Source organism: Anthonomus grandis, chromosome 18 (assembly GCF_022605725.1).
Source record: "Anthonomus grandis grandis chromosome 18, icAntGran1.3, whole genome shotgun sequence".
NCBI classification, from domain to species: Eukaryota; Metazoa; Arthropoda; class Insecta; order Coleoptera; family Curculionidae; genus Anthonomus; species Anthonomus grandis.
In genome coordinates, this window is record NC_065563.1 from 3662417 (window position 1) to 3680696 (window position 18280).

General features: G+C 30.9%; 1 long non-coding RNA gene across 1 annotated transcript; it reads right to left on the minus strand.

Moving 5' to 3' along the window:
- Positions 1-16595: 16595 nt before the first annotated feature.
- LOC126746979 (uncharacterized) lies at positions 16596-17654 on the minus strand. Its single transcript, XR_007664052.1, has 3 exons — positions 17435-17654; positions 17012-17179; positions 16596-16735 (listed from the first exon to the last, which is right to left on the minus strand). It is a non-coding gene; the product is annotated as an uncharacterized LOC126746979 (long non-coding RNA).
- Positions 17655-18280: the final 626 nt, after the last annotated feature.

The following is an 18280-nucleotide window of genomic DNA, read 5'->3' on the forward strand; positions in this document are numbered from 1 at the left end:
AATTCCACATGCTTCCAAAACATTTTTTGGTGGATTTTGCCTTGCCTCTCCAGCCAATCCAGGTAATATTTTTATTATATTTTCCGATGTTGTTCTGCTTCTTGTAGGCTCTTGTTTTGACCCTTATCGACTTATCTTTTCCATACCATGAGCCCGATCTCTTCTCTTTTTCCGATGTGGATATACTTGGAGGGACTTCAATAATTTCTTCATCCTGGTCGAAGTCTGAGTCGTCTCCGGAGCTCCATGAAAATTCACTTTCTGTGTCATGATCGCTTAAAACCTCATTATCTTCTTCTTCTTGATCACTTTGATGATTTGAAACTACAATATCATTGAACTCTGATGGAAGCAGTGCAGCTTGGGTTTTAATGTCTTGGTCATTCCAAAAATTTTCATCTTCAAATAAGTCTTCTATGTCTTTATCAGTCAAAGCATTATTTTTTAAAGCCATATTTCTTTCTAAAATTAAAAAAAAAACATAAAAATTAAACAAAAAACAAAAAAAATTAAAACTTACCAAACCAGAAATTGTAAAGTAATTACTATGCGTGGGTCCCACAGACCCGTCGACACTAATAACTCGAAATTCGATACGTCCACTTTAACAACAGATTCACGACTGAGAAGTGTTTAATGTTACTGGAGATTACACAAGCGGAAACGCCAGTGGCGCGCGGCGTTGCCAAAATCTGCATGAAAACTTATTTACATGGGTCCCTAGGACCCACGCATAGTACTTGAGGGTTAAATATATTTATTATACACTTCTTAATTCGATTTATTGCAAAAAAGGAGAGCTACAAACTCACAAACCCATATACAGATGAAGATCATAAAAACGTGTTAAAAATAGCAACAATTAGAAAAGAGTCGCCTTAAGCTTGTCGTTTAAGTGCATTGAGGGTCTTAACAACACTTCGTGGAGATTTGGAAAACATTATATTATTACTTACCTGAATTATAGTTGTTAAGGTTTACTTTAATTAAACTCCTCAAGTCCATATTTATTGTGCTAACGGTACGTAGCAACGCCCATAGATAAAGAATATATATTGGGTTATAGATGGGAAAGTCCCTGTCTGCCGCTCGGTCGTTGTAATGGTGGCCGTAGTAACGAACTACATTTTTAAAAAACCGCGGGGATTCGTATAGAATCCATATTTTAGTTTGGCCGCCTCATAAACGCCATGTTAACTGATCTAATAAGAGATTTAACACCGCTAAGAACTGTTTTAGAAAGAACTTCCTAAAAACAACTTTTTGGAATAAAATTTTGGGTTTAGAATTGAATAGGTGTAAGAATATAATCATATTGAAATTATATATTAATTGATGCCATTAGATTTTTTAAAAGTAGAACAAACTAGACAGAAAAAATTGAAATGTAGCATTTTAGTCCCAAACGGTAATAAAATTTGGGAAAATAAAAATAATTTATTATTGCAAGATTAAACCAAATTGAACTTGTATAATATATCGAATATCATTATGGTAACGGCAAAATAAATTTATTGTTAATTTCTTTGCTTTCCGTATCTAGTGAATAATATTATCAATTTTAAAATATTCCAAAATAAAATAAAAAATTAAATTTCATTCTAAAATGTCAACAGTTCACAACGGTATTATTATCTTATATTAAATCATTTAGAATAGTCTTTATAAGGCTGCCAAATTATGTTTCAATTGACCAATGCCGGTTCCAGCACAAAGGAAACATACTTTGTCAGCTTCACAAAGTTTTTTATTATAACACACAGATAAAACACTTTGTATTACATAAATAATAAAAATTTCAAAAAATATTTGTTATTACATTTACATACCTACATACTTATTACATTTTACTGATTTTGCAATTAACTATGCTTGGAAGCCTTAGAAAAATTGAATAAAATCATAGCAAATAACAAAAATAATAACAACAGTTATTTGTAAAATTTGCATGCCCTTATTCGCTATATACATTCTTAAAATAGTTAACACAGTACACAAATATTGTATTTTTTCTTCCCCAAGTGTAGCATTAATTTATTTTTATTTTCAGTTTTCAAAAAAAATATACCTTTGTGTTGACACAATAAACATATTTTAATGCAATTTCTTTGACAAAATATATATATAACACTTAAATTTTTACATAGAATTTAATGTACACATTAAAATAAAATTTTGATTGCTCAAAAATTATTTTTTTAATACAAATATACATAATTACAAATATACATAATATATACATTTAATACAATAGTACCTATTACCTATTCAATGTTCTAAAATAAAACATAATAAAACTTATGAAGTCTTATGAGCAGGATTATAGCTTTGGAATGGAATGAAACTTTCTAATCTGAAGTTTGGATACGTTGGTACTAAATAAGAAACATTTTTTATAACTAGTTAATTTACAGAAATTATAAATACTAGCTGAGTTCCCGCGGCGTTGCTCGCGTGGAATTTGAAAAAAAGAAAAGTTCTACCTATATACCAAATTTCACTCAAATCCAATGCATAATAAAGAAATTAGCAAATATTATGCCAAACAACTCTCAAATGTCAAAAATATGTCAACTGCCATAAATGAGACCTCAAATAAAACCTAAGTAAATTTAATAATAATTAAATAGTAATCTCACTGAAATCCAATGAATAATAAGGCAATTAGCAAATATTACGTATATCAACTCTACTTCATTTAACATTTTAAAAAAATGTTTGAGAAAGAAAATAAATAGAAAAGAGTACCTATGTCAAAAGTATGCCAAGTAATCCTATATCAAATAGAAAAATCATTTAAAAAGAATTTTCCAAAATTTTCCCATAAGAGCCTATGTTAAAGATTTTCCATTCTTTTTTTGCCACCTTCCTATAAAAAATAGAAAAAAATAGTTTAACACTTTTTTGTTTCTCTTTTTATCTCTATAGGCTGCCAAAAAAAATTCGATTTCAACCATTTAAAAAAAAAAAATGTAATTTTCCCCGCCAGAAATTGCCGGAAATCAAAAACTGGTCATCACTTGCTATCTATTTCTAGTGTTTTCGAGTTTTTTTCCGAAAGGAAATCAATTTAAGGATAAAAAAAAAGATGTTAATATCCTAAAGGGTAGTTTTAACCCCTTCAAAAAAAAACTAAAAAATGGAATATATGTAAAAAATTAAATAAAAATGACGTGTTTCACCGTTTTTTAAAAAAGTACATAGTTTTGAAGCTATGATACATGAGGGGTGGTTTCGACCCCTTCTCGATGGAATTTAAAAAAATCCCTTCTTAGTGGACGTCTAAATAACCAGGAATGTTGTCCCCAAATTTAATGTTTCTAGGTTTTACCGTTTGGGCTGTACGTTGATTCTCAGTTATATCAGGACACGTCTTTTTATATGTACAGTCAACAAAATTGAAAATGTCCCTCGCTCCGTGGCTCTTTACCCATTTACACGTAATTTAAGCACAATTTGGCTACACTGTATGAATGAAGAAAGTATAGCGGTATTTTTCGGAAATAAGTAACGGGGGCTGATGCGGGGGCAGCTTATGCGATGGATTCCATTATAACATTGTGTGTAAGGTTACCATTGTAAATTTTAAGATCTATTTTTAAGGAGGCTTTTTTATATTAATTGGCGGCACGGGGATGCAGGTAAAATGTATAAGGTGGTAATTATAAATAAATTTGATGGTAAGTAGTATTGTACTGTCTTTTGTGTTTATAAGTGCCTCGAGTCTATTTACGTGTTTAATTTTTTTTATTTTTTAAAGTGTTTTTTGTAATATTTTTTCATAATGCCAAGATGGCCTGGACAGAGGGACAGTACCATGGAAATTCGTACTAGAATTATTGTTATGCATGAGATGGGTGCCACCTTACGAGAAATAGCAATGGCCACGGATCTTTCAGTAAGTTTTTTTTTTGTATGCATTTCGTTTAAATTTGTTGTTAGGTAAAATCTATTTAAACTAAACTATGAAATTCGTCAAAAATCTTCAAAAATTCTCTTTAACTTTCATTTAAAAAAAAAAGGTTTGTTTTTATACGGAACCAACTTTTTTTGATATCTCGAAATAAGCTAATAAATTTAATAGATCAAAAACGAAAATGATTATCTCATCGTCCCGGGAATCTGTTCAAATAGGAGTGATTTCGAGGGTAATTTATAATTTTTTCATTAAATTTTTTATTTAGAAAAATAGCTGAAAATTACCTATTTTAAGTTTAATTTATCGATAAATATCTAAAAAGGTTATAAAACTTACCTATATTTTTAACAAAAAAAAATATACATGTTATTGGGTCTATCAAAATAAAAAATGTTTTTGTTTTATTTTAAAGTAAAATCATTTTACATATGATTGATTGTTTTTTTTGAGATAGTATTTTTTAAATCCAAGCAACCCTTATACAGGGTGAGTTTTTTAAAGTGTTGCTACGCGATATCTTGAAAACATTTAAGTTTTTTCTAAATATTTAAAAAACGAAGGTATAGTTTTTTTTAGATAATAAATGAATTTAATGCAGTACCATATCCTAAAAAAAGTATTAATGGGTTTAAAGGTTTCTCAAAAACGGTACTCGAGTGTAGTATAGATTGGCGATATTTTGAATTTTAAATTTAATATCTGACTCACTACTGCACCAGTTGAGGGTTAAGGGGAGTGGCCCTATTAAAAAATGTTTATTAAAATAATATTTAGTTCAAAACGCACCATGAGCCAATCCACTACCTATTTACGGCATTATTTGTATCCATCTAGTATATTTTTATATCTGTATTATTATTGTATTTATTATTACACCTGTGAATGGGTTTTTTTATGCCAAATTTAAGCTTTACCTCGTTAATTATATTTATTCGATTTAGTAATATGATACATTATGTATATGCATTTTACGATATTAGACTGAGCATTGACATAAGTGAGCTTTGACATAGGTAATTTACGAAAAAGAAGAGAAGAATTCTATCGCCTGCTTTTATTATAATTTAAAATAATTTTGTCTCTTCGCGCCGGTTGTAATTTATAAAATATGAAGGTTTTATAAAAGTCATAGCAAACATTTTAATCTGAAATATTTTCACTTTGAAAACTTTGTCAATCTTTTCGCTTTATTTGCTTTTCACCATATATTAAAAAAAGTTGTCATAGAAATATATTTTGACTTAACGCTCTGAATGTTTTAAAAAAACACCAACAAATAATATAAAATTTTATTATTGTTAAGAGACGCTGTTATTGCTTTTTTAGTACCTACTTTATTACCTTATTCTTAATAATAAAATATTTACTGCTATTTTGTATCTATACCTATACATATAAGCCACCCCTTTGCTAAACTGTTGTCACTAACCTAATAGTATAATAGATATCTATTTAATTAATTAATACTAATTACTGCATTTGCTTTTAAACAGGTCAAACAAGTTAGACGCTGGATCCAACGTCAAGAGGCAGAAGGGCATGTAGAAACCAGACAACATCCTGGAAGGCAACATTTATTGACCGAAAATATGAGAGAAGCTATTGTTACCCAAGTAAGAAATAACCCTTTCACAAATAGCCGGGTGGTCAAAGAAACCATGAACTTGGATGTTAGTATGCAAACAATTAGGAATACTCTTCGTTCAGCTGGAATAAATTGTAGCCGACGACCAGCCAAAAAGGCCAAATTAACGGTCGACAATGCAGAGCGAAGGCTTAGGTTTGCTCAAGAAAATATTGACCGAGACTGGTCAAATGTGGTATTTACCGACGAAAAAACGTTTTCTTCAGACATAAGGTCCCATCAATTAGTGTGGAGACCTACAAGTACCAGATATGATTCCCATTATGTCCAAGAAACTGAAAAAAGCGGGAGAATAACATTGTCATTATGGGGTTGGATGACCCAAAATGGACCCGGAATGCTGGTAACCACGCCACCCCGAATTAATTCCGCGGACTACGTGGACATTTTGGAAAATTCTTTTCTGCCTTCATACAGAATATTATATCCGGCTGGACTAATATCCTTTATGCACGATAATTGTCCAATTCATACCTCCCGTATGGCGAAAACATAGTTTGAGGAACATCCGGAATTTAATTTAATTCCATGGCCATCCAGAAGCCCCGACTTAAACCCCATCGAAAATTTGTGGGCTGAAATGGTGAATTCTTGGGATACTTTTAATCAAGGCCAAATTAGATCGAAGGAAACGTTACTAGCCCACGCTCAAAGAGTTTGGGAATCTTTCAGAGGGAGGCCCGATTTTAGTAATTACGCGGGATCAATTCGGAAAAGGCTGCAACAATGCATTGACGCAAATGGTTTTTATACCAAATATTAATTAAGAAGCCATACCAATACCAAATGCACTCTGTGATATTAAATAATTATTATTTAAAAAAGAAAGGTGTAAGTTTCGAAAAAAACACAATACACATAGGCTATTTAAAAGTTTAAATAAAAAAGTATTTTTATTGTAGATTTAAATTGTATCGATTAGGATTTTTATGTAATGCATAAAAATGTAAAAACGATTTTTTTTTCTATTTATTTTGCCAACAAGCAGCATTTGATAACAAAAATATAGGTTGTGAAAGATCAAGCAAAAAAATAATAATTTGGAGTTAAGAAATATAGTGTGCCCATAAAAAAAATAACAAAGTAATTTCTCAAAAGTGATGAACCAAACAGAATTTTGAAGAGCTCATGTAGCCAACGTATAAAAAACTATAGCGCATGGTCCTAAAAACTTTACATAAGGAAGAAAAACAAACTGATTGATTTTTTTAATATCAGCTTGCACAGCCACAAAAATATTCGAAACGTCCCATTGTAAAAACCCCATCTACTGAAAAATGAGTTCCGTCACCCCTTCCTATTCATACACGACTAAACTCGATCGATATACACCCTACCGCCCGCCGTACGCTACCCCTTCCAGTCAAAAGCCATGTTGCCAAATTGTAAGGCAACGAAGTCCGAGAGCAGATGCGAGGGACATTTTCAAATTTGCCGACTGTACATACGAGTATATAGAGATAATAATTATTAAAAAAAATTGTTAATTCTTATATTTATTTAAGAACTTCTGTTTTTCTTTTTAATTTCTCAGCAGCATATTTTTTTATTTTATCAGCTGAATTTGCCACTTCTTTACCTTTTCAAATTTTGTTTATGTTTTTTAAATATTGTATAACAAGGTGAAGTTTACAAATATAATTACACATTAAAGTAAATACATCATGTTGCTTACATTTAAACATGCTGTCTTTGCAAACACATCTTAATACTAACTGTCAACTGAAGTGTTGCTTTTAAATTTTCAAGATGGCAAATTTGATTAAGTAAAGTTTTTGGAGAAAATGCTCTAGCATCAATAACAAAGTATTCATCACCCTGCCTATCTTCACCTAATAATTCTTGGCGACACTGAGGACAAATCTTTATTATTTTTAAAACCTTTTTTGCTACATAACCTGCTACATATGTTAACATCCCTTTTCTTACTAAAGAAATATTATTATGATCGTATTTTGAAATTATGACATCGGGAAATTTTAATTGTGGTTTTTAAATAAATATTTTTGAAATATATCCTTTAAGTTATCCAAAGCTTTTAAATTATCTGTTTCACAGTTATAAGACTTAGTATGGCTTGAAGAAAAAAAGTTATTTATAATTAACGATTTAAAATAATTTATAAAAGCAGCTGCATTTGGATTCACATTACAAACGCCATGGCTCCTAATCGCACCAAAAACATTTTCTAAGGGATCCTGGTTCAAATTACGAAGACACAAAAATTGAAGACCCTCTTTTTGTAATAGTTCCCATAAATAAATGAAGCATTTTATTGTGTGTATCCAGTTTTTTAAAGATGGTGGGATTTTTTTCAGGTTAGATGAAGAATCGCAAAAGAAAGCAGTTTCAAGAACTCTTAAAGCGTCTGTCCAAAATTTAACATGACCAGAAGTTGCAGTAACGGCACGCCGTAATTCCTTCCCATATTTAGGCTTTATGGAACTGCCATTAACGCTATCAAACAGCTTGTCCATAAACAAAAGAAACTCTGCTGTTCCCTCAGCCTCTTTGGGCATCTGGTCTGTTACATTGTTTACGTTGTTGGACGCCAATCGTTTCATAACTGCAGCCACATTGTTGCTGAAGATTTGGGCAGCTACAGATACCTTCATTTTTTAAAAATTATTTACATGGTTGATGGTAAGTTTTTTACAAAGTCTGTATTCGTCCTCCTCCAGGCACTCAATTTCAAATAATTTCCTGATATGTGTCCAATGTGCTTCTTCTCTTTGGACTTTCCTCCACTGGAAACTAACAGGCTTTCTAAAGAAATTGTTCCTTATGCCTTTCAGTAGGTGAGGAGGATCATAAAGAGGTATAACTTCTTTCCCCCCAATTTCCAATCTATTTTCTTCTCCTCTTCTTAGAAAGTTCTCTTTGGTCTCTGTATATAATTTATTTATTGCCGCAGACAACCGCAGACCCTCCTTGGTCACAAATTATGGCCTTAACATCAAGGCCAATGTTTTGGCATGCTTTCACAACTTTCTTAATCCTTGCTGCCAACACATCGGTCTTCATGCTACCCTCGTTAAAGTAATAGGCCAAGGGCTGCTTCCATTTCGTACAAAAAGGGGCATTCTCTCGCCTAGGCCATTGTCCCGAAATCCATCTATTTCATCTTTTTTTAAATTAAATTGTAAGCTCATGTCTAACGCCATCTCATCGAATAGTACACAACACATTTTATCTTTTCTATCCATTTTTTCTATTTTTGACTTTAAGGAATTCATAATAGCCATATTTAAACCTGCATTGAAAAGTATTGTTGCCAATAAGTTTGTTAAAGTTTTCCTTGAAGGAACAGCAAAAAATGATTGAAATAATTTATAGCTTTTGGGACTTTATTTAAAAAAAGATAAAAAAGAATTTTTTCATCTAAGGTGTATCTCCTTCCCTTTGGATTTAATGGCTGATATCTTAGTTGAGACATCACAAAGTCTATGGTAGCTTTATTTAGGTTTCGTTTTGAAAATTCTTCTGAAAATGCAATTGTTTCCATCTTTTTCACTTGGCTTTTAAGGTTGATACAGTTGAAATTTAGCCTTTTTGCGGTTTTTCTTAAGTCAGTAGCTAATTTATACATGCTCCTAGCCCTGATTTAACTATCTTAACAACCAAAACGCCTTTTTAAAAAATATTATTTTATTTGAAAATTAATTAATACAAATTACATGCTAATTGTTTTAGCGTCTTCAATTGACTAACTCGATAATAAACAATGAAACAGTTTTGTTGTAATAAAATGCAGGGTCAGCAGCTAGTGGCTTCTATGGTTGTACAGGGTGGCTCGTCGAATAACTCCTCCCTCCTAAAATTCAACTTCATAGGCTAGGGTGGAAGTTGAACATCTCCAACATTGGCAGCTTCTGGATTGGTCGATCTTTTTGAACATCTGGTATACAGGAACTCTTGTAGCAGAAATAACTAGTTACAATTATTAATAATAAATAAATAAATATCGTCCATAAACTAGGGCTTCCAATTATTGATTGTTGTTCGATTAGGTGAAAGGGCGGATTTTGCAAAATTCGTCCAATCTGATGTCGTCAAGGTGGATTTTGAAACTTGAAGATTTTTCTTCGAACGTTGGTTCCACGATTCTTGGAAGTATCATTGATTGGATGCTTACAATTGGCTTATCGATCAGGAACTTCGCTTGATTGATAACAATTTCACAATTTTGAGGTACGTTAAAAAGGAAACTGCCTTTTAAACGAATTGACTCAATTTGTTTATTACAGTTGAGTTTAATGACCTCTTGATTAGGAAGAATTCCAATAAACTGATTGGATTCTTCGATGCGCAGAATCTTGGATTTGGTAGCAACTATTTGGACCTTTTTGCAGGTGGAAGTATTTTTATTCTCCAAAAGCAGGATCTCACAGGGTGCTTCGTCAGTAATATCTTCAAGTGTCATCTTCTAGCATATATATTGTTGTCTGGTAGCTTTCTTGCAAGGGTCGCTCGTGAAGGAATAGTATAGCTCATTTTTAAGCAAAAATTTATTTCGTGGTACAATCGCCTTAAATTGACTGCCATTAAATATTGGTGCAGAATATAAATGATAATATGTAAAAGTTAAAGGTTACATAATTGGTATTTTTAGGAAATATGTTATTTTATTATTTACAATATAACATTCTATATCGATAAACTTTTGAATTAAAAATGTATTTTCTAATGTTACTGCAAAAGGTAACTTTTTATTATTTAATTGTTTTTCGAGTTTAAGGAGTTCATGATATAAATCTTTTGTTTTTATAATACTTGGATGCATCACATTTATTTTTGCAAAAGAGATAGAATTTTCAATATCTTGTAAAACAGAATTAATAACTTCATATAGATTAATTAATTAATCTAAATAATCTTTGATAACCAAATAATGTCCTTCAGATCCTAAAATCAATGAGTAAATATCATTCATTTTATTTTCCAATATTTTTTGATTATTTATAATTTTGCTTATCGTAACATTAAATTGATCAATAACATTTAAAGATATTTTATATTGATTATACAAGTTATTTGCTAATTTCTCTTGGTTTTGTTCTAATTGTTTTATTAACGTATCATACCGCTCTCCATCTGATGCATCTAAATTACCACTAATTGATTTAAATATTGACCCTAGTCCATTGATTAAACCTCTTTTTACTCTGGCATTAGGTAATATTTCATGAAGCTTAATATCTACCTTATCTTTAATTAAACTTAAAATTTTAAGCTGATTAAGAGAATCGTTTTTATAAAAATTCTTATCATGTTCTAATACTAAGGTTAAATTATTAGTTTTCTTATCTAGTTGTCCTATCTCTAAAATTAACGGATTAAGGTTGAAATAGTGTATTAGATTATAGCTTGATTCTTGAATTTTAGCAGATCCTAAATTTATTGGAATTAAGCCAGCATGGCTACTTAGGTTTCTAATTTCTATATCGTCGTTTCCTTGCATTCCCACGATGAACGTGAGCAATCTAAAAGAAATAAGATAATTGAAAATAAACAACTCTAGTCGTTGTTATCAAAGGAATAAAGTTTCTTACGCGGTCTTTTTAAATTGTTCATGTGAATCTTTTTATCAAGTTCTGTGGAAACCGTTTTTTGAACATTATCAGTAATTTAAAGAATTGTCGGTTTTTTAAAAACATTAGCGGTTTTTTGTCTTATGTGTTTTCTCACATATGCTTGCTGATCAGGTGCAAATATTTCAGGGTCGTCACGATTTTTATTGCGGGTTTCAATTACAGTTTCTTTATTATGATGTAATTTTTCGTTTATTTGGGAATAGAGCAATTTAACTTTTTCTTTATGCGAATTGACATAATCGTTAATCAATAGTTGATCAAGTTTTATATCAAAAGGACTATTTTCCGTAATATGGCCATTAACTATATCAATTGGTTTAAATTTTGTAGATGAGTGGATCGTATGATTATATGCGAGAACAGAGTAAATCATTTTTTTATTAGTGGGTGTCTTTAAAAATCCAGTGGTATTTAGAATTCGAATATGCTCTAAAATAGTTGAATGAAATCTTTCTATCATACCATTTGAATCAGGATGATTTGGACAAATAAAATGGATTTTAATTTTGTGTATATCAAGTAATTCTGAAATTAATGAATTTTTGAATTCGGTTCCATTATCGGTAATTATTTGTTTCCGTACAGAATGGTGGGAAAAGAAATTTAATAAACAATCAGCTACTTCAATAGATTCGGCTGTAGAAATTGGGTAAGCTTGCGCATATTTTGAAAAAGAATCAATTATAGTTAAATACTTATTTTTTTCAACAGTAAAAACATCAATATGGAGAATTTCAAATGGTCGATTAGCTGTCGGTGTAACATTCATTTTTACTTTGACTGGATGGCGTTCATATTTACATTGTTGACAGATTTCACAATCATTTATAAAAGTTTGTACAGAATGTTTTAAATCAAGCCAATAGTATTTTTCTTTAATCCTTCTTTCAGTTTCAACCATTCCTCGATGGTTTGTTTTTGATTCATGATAATTTTTTATAATTTCTTTTATATCGTCTTTGTGTGTGACATCTATTAATTTAGTTAAACAACGCTTTAATTTTAAAGATGGCCATTTAAATGTTTTTCTGATGACTTCACAAAAAGGTTCAAAAAACTCAGGATTTTCGAAATATAAGTGATATTGTAAGCCTGGCTTTACATAATCTTTTATAAAATTTATTATATCATTATCGAAATTATTTTGGGATATTTGTAAATTAATTCGTTTCTTTTTTTTAAACAAAATTTTAATTTTGGGAATTGCCGGGGAATGTAAAACAACAGATATTATTATTTGGTTTAACCCGTAATTAACTGGTGTCTCAACGATCGGTATACCTACAATAGGATTTTGTTCAGCACTGGTATGAGCAGTGTCGTCATTTGCGTTATCGTCATTAGGAATATCAGGTTGCACTATATCGTCTGTGTTTTCGACGGGAAGATTTTCAGTGCCTTCGTTTGTTTGGGGGCATTGATCTGTAGGGTCATGTTGCACAATCATAGAAATATTGTCTTGGTCAGGGTTTTCATTTTCTGGATTTAAATTTTCGGAATTTTGAAGAGACTGATTAAATTCCTCAATATATTTACTTAAATTAAAATTAGTATCCGTATCATTGGCGTGGATTTCTACACGTGAAAGGGCGTCGGCATTTGTATTTAGTTTACCCTTTTTATAAAAAATTGTATAATTATATTCATCTAATTTAATTCGCCAACGTAGTAATTTTGATGAAGGATCCTTTAGTGAGAATAACCATTGTAAAGGTTTATGATCCGTAATTATGTTGAATTTTCGTCCGTAGAGATAAGGCCTAAAGTACTTCGTAGCCCAGACAATACAGAGAAGTTCTTTTTCTATGGTTGAATAATTGACCTCACTATCATTTAAAGTACGTGATGCATATGCGATTGGTAGGTCATTACCAATTGGTCCTTGAGAAAGCACAGCACCTAGTGCTATATTGCTTGCGTCCGTTGTTAAATTAAAGGGTTTGTTAAAATTTCGATATTGTAAAATAGGGTCGTTCATTAAAAGATTTTTACAGGTTTCAAAGCAATTTATAAATTCAGCGTTATGTTCTATAGTGGCTCCTTTTTTTAAACATTTGGTTAGAGGTTTAGTCAATTTAGCGAAATTATCAATGAATTTCCTGTACTAGTCTAATAATCCTAAAAATCCCTTAATTTGCTTAGTAGTTTTTGGAATAGGATAATTTTTAATGGCTTTAATTTTTTCGGGGTTTCGACACCTGAAGGGGTAACAATGTGTCCTAAATATACTACTTCTTTTTTTAAAAAATCGGTTTTATCTAGCTGTAATTTGAAATTGGTTTCACGAAGACGTTGGAAAACGGCGCGTAATTTATCGATGTGTTCTTGTAAAGAGGTAGAGTAGACAATTATATCATCAAGGTAAACGGCACACTTTTCGTTTTGCATTCCACGAAAGACATTGCCCATTGCGCGTTGGAAGGTCGCGGGGGCATTTTTCAGGCCAAAAGGCATACGCAGAAATTCGTAGTGCCCATTCTCACAACTGATAGCAGTTTTCGGAATGTCCTTTTCGTTCATTGGAATTTGGTGGAAACCACTCGCTAGATCGAGGGTTGAAAAATATTGACATTTACCTAGCTTATCGAGAAGATCTGTTATATTGGGTAGAGGATACCGCATATCGATGGTAATTTCATTCAGTTTTCTGAAGTCTATTACGCATCTCCATTTTTGTTTTCCGCTAGAGTCAATTTTTTTTCGTACTACCCAAATTGGTGAGGACCATGGGGATACACTGGGTCTTATAATATTTTGCTCCATCTTTTTTATTTGACGCTCAACTTCTTGTTTGTGAATAAAGGTATATCTGTATGTTTTCGAATAAATGGGTGTTTCATCTGTGGCTTTAATTTCGTGTTTTACCTGACTTGTGAACGTAAGAGGAGTATTTTCATCATAAAAAATATCAGAGTATTCTTTACATAATTTTAAAATTGCAAATTTTTCTTCTTGATTCATATGATCTGTTCTGATTAGTTTTTCCGGTTTAAAATTAGGAGATTTATTGGTAAAATTATCGATTAAGTTAAAATCAATGGATTCTAATTCTTTTCTTTCAAAGGGTTCAACTTTTATGGGTTCGAAAAAATCTAATAGAATTTGATCAGTACAGCTATTTAAGATAGTGGTGAGGGCTATGCCATTCTTTGCAATAGAGAGACTTTCTGGGATTTCACAATTTCCTATTTTTTGATATGGAATAATGATTTCACCATTTTTGATTGAAGTTTTAATTTTTATAACTTGTTCGCATCGGGGTTCTACACTTATTTGATTTAGGTTTCGTTTTGGGTTTTGGAAAAGTAATTTTATTTCAGCATAAGGAGTACGTAAGTAACCATTGCCAATTTGTTTTTAAAATTTCAAGATTATCTACTCCTATAAGACCATCAAAAATGTCATGGAATTTAAATAAAAAGAATTTTAATTGTAAAGGTTCGGGTAAGTTAAAAATTCTGGATGTTGGTATAAGAGTACTAAATTTATGAGCTGACATTTCTTTTCCACGAGATACAATAAACGGGTCTTCTATTATATCCTTTTTGTAAAATTTGTTTGCGAAGTTAGGGTTAATGAAAGATCGAGATGAACCGCTATCAATTAAAAATTTTAAATTATGTTCTGGAAATATAATGTAGGGTAGTTTACTGGTAGTAATTAAATTGAAGCTTATTATAGGAGCTACTAAGGATTGGTCTCCTCTGGAGGCTCTTTTGTAAAATTTTCTAAAGTTTCGGGTTCTTGTTGATTGCCATATGCTTCATACTGAAATTGGGAATTATTTTGATGAACCTCATCATCAAAAGTTGTTCTTTTGAATTGAAATGTTGGGTTCTTTTGAATCGCAATAATAATTATCATCATAATCATCATAATATTGATTAGTCTGAGTATTATATAATTCTTCTGATACAAAATTACGAGGGCCTGAGGGCACAAAGTGATTTTGTCTAGTTTGGAAGTTTCGTTGTGATTGATTAGGGTTATAAGTTTGCATAGATTGATTATTTCTAGAATTATGGGAGAATTGTCTAGAAGTTATGCTCATAGGCGTCGGTCGAGGAAGATCTTTTTCTCTCATTTGATTTGGCCTAAAAACGTTTCGATTTTGGGGTGGTCTACCAAAAACTTGCGAGTTTGTTGGCAGAGGACGTTGAGGTAAAATTCTAGGGCGTATAGGAACTGGTTGAGATGGAAAAACATTTTGTCTCATAAATAGATCATGGGGTGTACTTGAGTTAAAATTATTATGATTATTTAAATTTGGTTGGATGTAGTTGGGTTGTTGTATAGATTTATTAAAACTTTGATTATACTGAGGTTTATTAATTTTATTATTATTCTGAAAGTATAAGCTATTGTTTTCTTGATTTACAAATTGAGAAGCTTCGGCTAGGGTTCTTGGCCGCATACACCGAATATTTGTCCCTAAAGGCTCTTTAAGACCTGATACAAAGGTTTTAAGTGCTAATTCTGAGTACATTGTACGTTTTAAATTTTTAGCAACATCTGTAATTTCATGACTATCAATATATGAACAAAGCAAAATCAATAAATGCAGTACCTTATCATAAAACTGATTGGGATTTTCATTTGAATTTTGCCTAAGCATAACAAGGTCGCGATTGAGGCAAGCCTCATCTCTTTGATCAGCAAAATTTCTTTCAAGAGTTAGTTTAAGATCATTCCAAGTACTTACATTTTGAATATTTACCACAATTTTAGCATTTCCAATTAATTTACCTATTAAGCAATTAAGTAAATAAACATTTTCAAATTTATTAAGATCCGTTTGATCATAAAAGTGCTTAATTAAAGTTTCACAGTTTACGAGATATCGGTTAAGATCATTAGGGTTCCCATCAAAATTCGGGACACAATTTAAATATTCCGGTTTAAAAGTGGGCATCCTAGTATTTAAATGTAAATTTTATAAATTTAAATTATTATCTAATGGTGAGTCAACTGAAGAGATTTTAAGATTATTCAATACAACGCTTAATTCATCTATATTGGACATCAACTTAATGAGCTGTACTTACATAAAGACGATGGTCATTTCTATAAGGGACAGTCTAGTATTCTGCTTCCTTGCGTAATTAGATGATTTGTATCTAATCACCAATGAATCTACAATAGTGGTCTTCTTGTTTCAGCAATTTTCGATAAATTCACTGCAGATACTTCCACCGAATTTTCATCAAGTTTCGTATAGTCCGATTAATCGTTAAAACGAACGTTCGATACACTAACCGATCTAACTCCGGACTATCCTACCTACTGCGCCATTTAACTATTTTAACAACCAAAACGCCTTTTTAAAAATATTATTTTATTTGAAAATTAATTTATACAAATTACATGCTAATTGTTTTAGCGACTTCAATTGACTTACTTGATAATAAACAATGAAACAGTTTTGTTGTAATAAAATGCAGGGTCAGCAGCTTCTGGTTGTATGGTTGCGTGGCTTCCATGGTTGTACAGGGTGGCTCGTCACATAACTCCTGGGTGTCAGCTCTACTGCTCTTTTCCTTCCCGTGTAAGTCAACAAACTACTACGCTTAGTGAGACCTAGAAATAAATAAAACTTATTAGATTCATATCGAAAAACCACTCATGTGTGTTGAAAATAAAGCACCGTACTTTACTTAATTTTTTTTTAGTTAAAATTACCTTTTAACAAGAGTCAACCATTCAACAAAGAGTCAAACTACTTATTAAGAAAAGTCAAATATTTATATAACTTTTTATGTTATATGTATATAATTAAATTTCTATGGCATTTAAAAATATATAGTGTATTTTTATACGGAAGTAATATAGGAAAGAAAAATAAGAAATACTTACTTGACGCTTTAGCCGGGGTACATATTTTCCCTTGAGAAGATGCTCGTTTTGCTGTAGTACACCGAGTTGGAGAATTTACTACAGTAGCATGATAAGAGCTAGAAATGGATGGCAACACAATAGGGCTGTCTTCATCATTCAAATTGTCGAGAGTTTTCTGGGGCATATCTGAAAATAAAATATTAAAATTAGTTCTGAACAGAATTAAAATTTGTGACTATTTAGCTTTATGAACATATTAAATATTAAGTATAATATGCTCATTCAGTTTATAATATTGCAATTCTGCTGACTTACTTTCCTTGAGTGCCATCTACTAATAGTGACAGAAAATCCTTTCAAAATAATATTGTTATATTATAATAATATGTAATTAGTTTATTAAACAAAATTTATTTATTATATATTTTTTTTAAATCTTACCTGTAGTTTCAACTACTCTAAGATTTAAAGAAGGAATAGCATCAGCTCTTAGGGTAGATAAATATCTAGTTCCAATATACTGGGCCTCTTATCCAAAATGGATACTGCAAACTCTATAAGAGGCTCGAACCCTCTCTTTACTTTTCCCTCTTAGCTCTGTCCTCCCAACCTTCTCAATCCAAATGTCATAGAGCTGTAATAAATTAATAATAGATATAAATGTACTAGTATAGTCAATTATTACAATAAATTTTTGGCAATAATGGCAATAATTCAGCAAATTAGTGTTTTCAGGAGACATATTATTTCAATAAAAAAATATTACAAATCACTATTAAATCTTTATAAATTTGTCATTGAGGTTGGATCACAGTAATTATTATTTTAGGATTTCATACAGGGTTAGGAAAAATTACCAGAATGGTCGAATATATCAAAATATGCAGGGGTTATCAAAAAACGTCTTATATAAAAAATATAGAGCAGTTAAAAATTTACATATCGGTGTTAAATTAAAATATACAGGATGGCCTACAAAGTTGTGAAGAATGATAGTTATATTTTTTTAAATAGTACACCCTCTACTTATATTATTTTATTTTTTGATTCTACTTAAAATTCTACGAATTAAAATGTAACACATGTTACACTTTAATCGATCAGTTTTTGATTTAAAAACAGTTGAAAAACGATTTTCTTGGACTTTAAGAGGCTACAGAACCGTAACTATTTATCATAAGATGAAATGATTTTCACATTCTTATCTTAATTTTTTATGGTCTATCTAATGGCATATATTTTTAGCTAACTTAACTGTCAACATTTTTTGACATTTTTAGGAAAAAA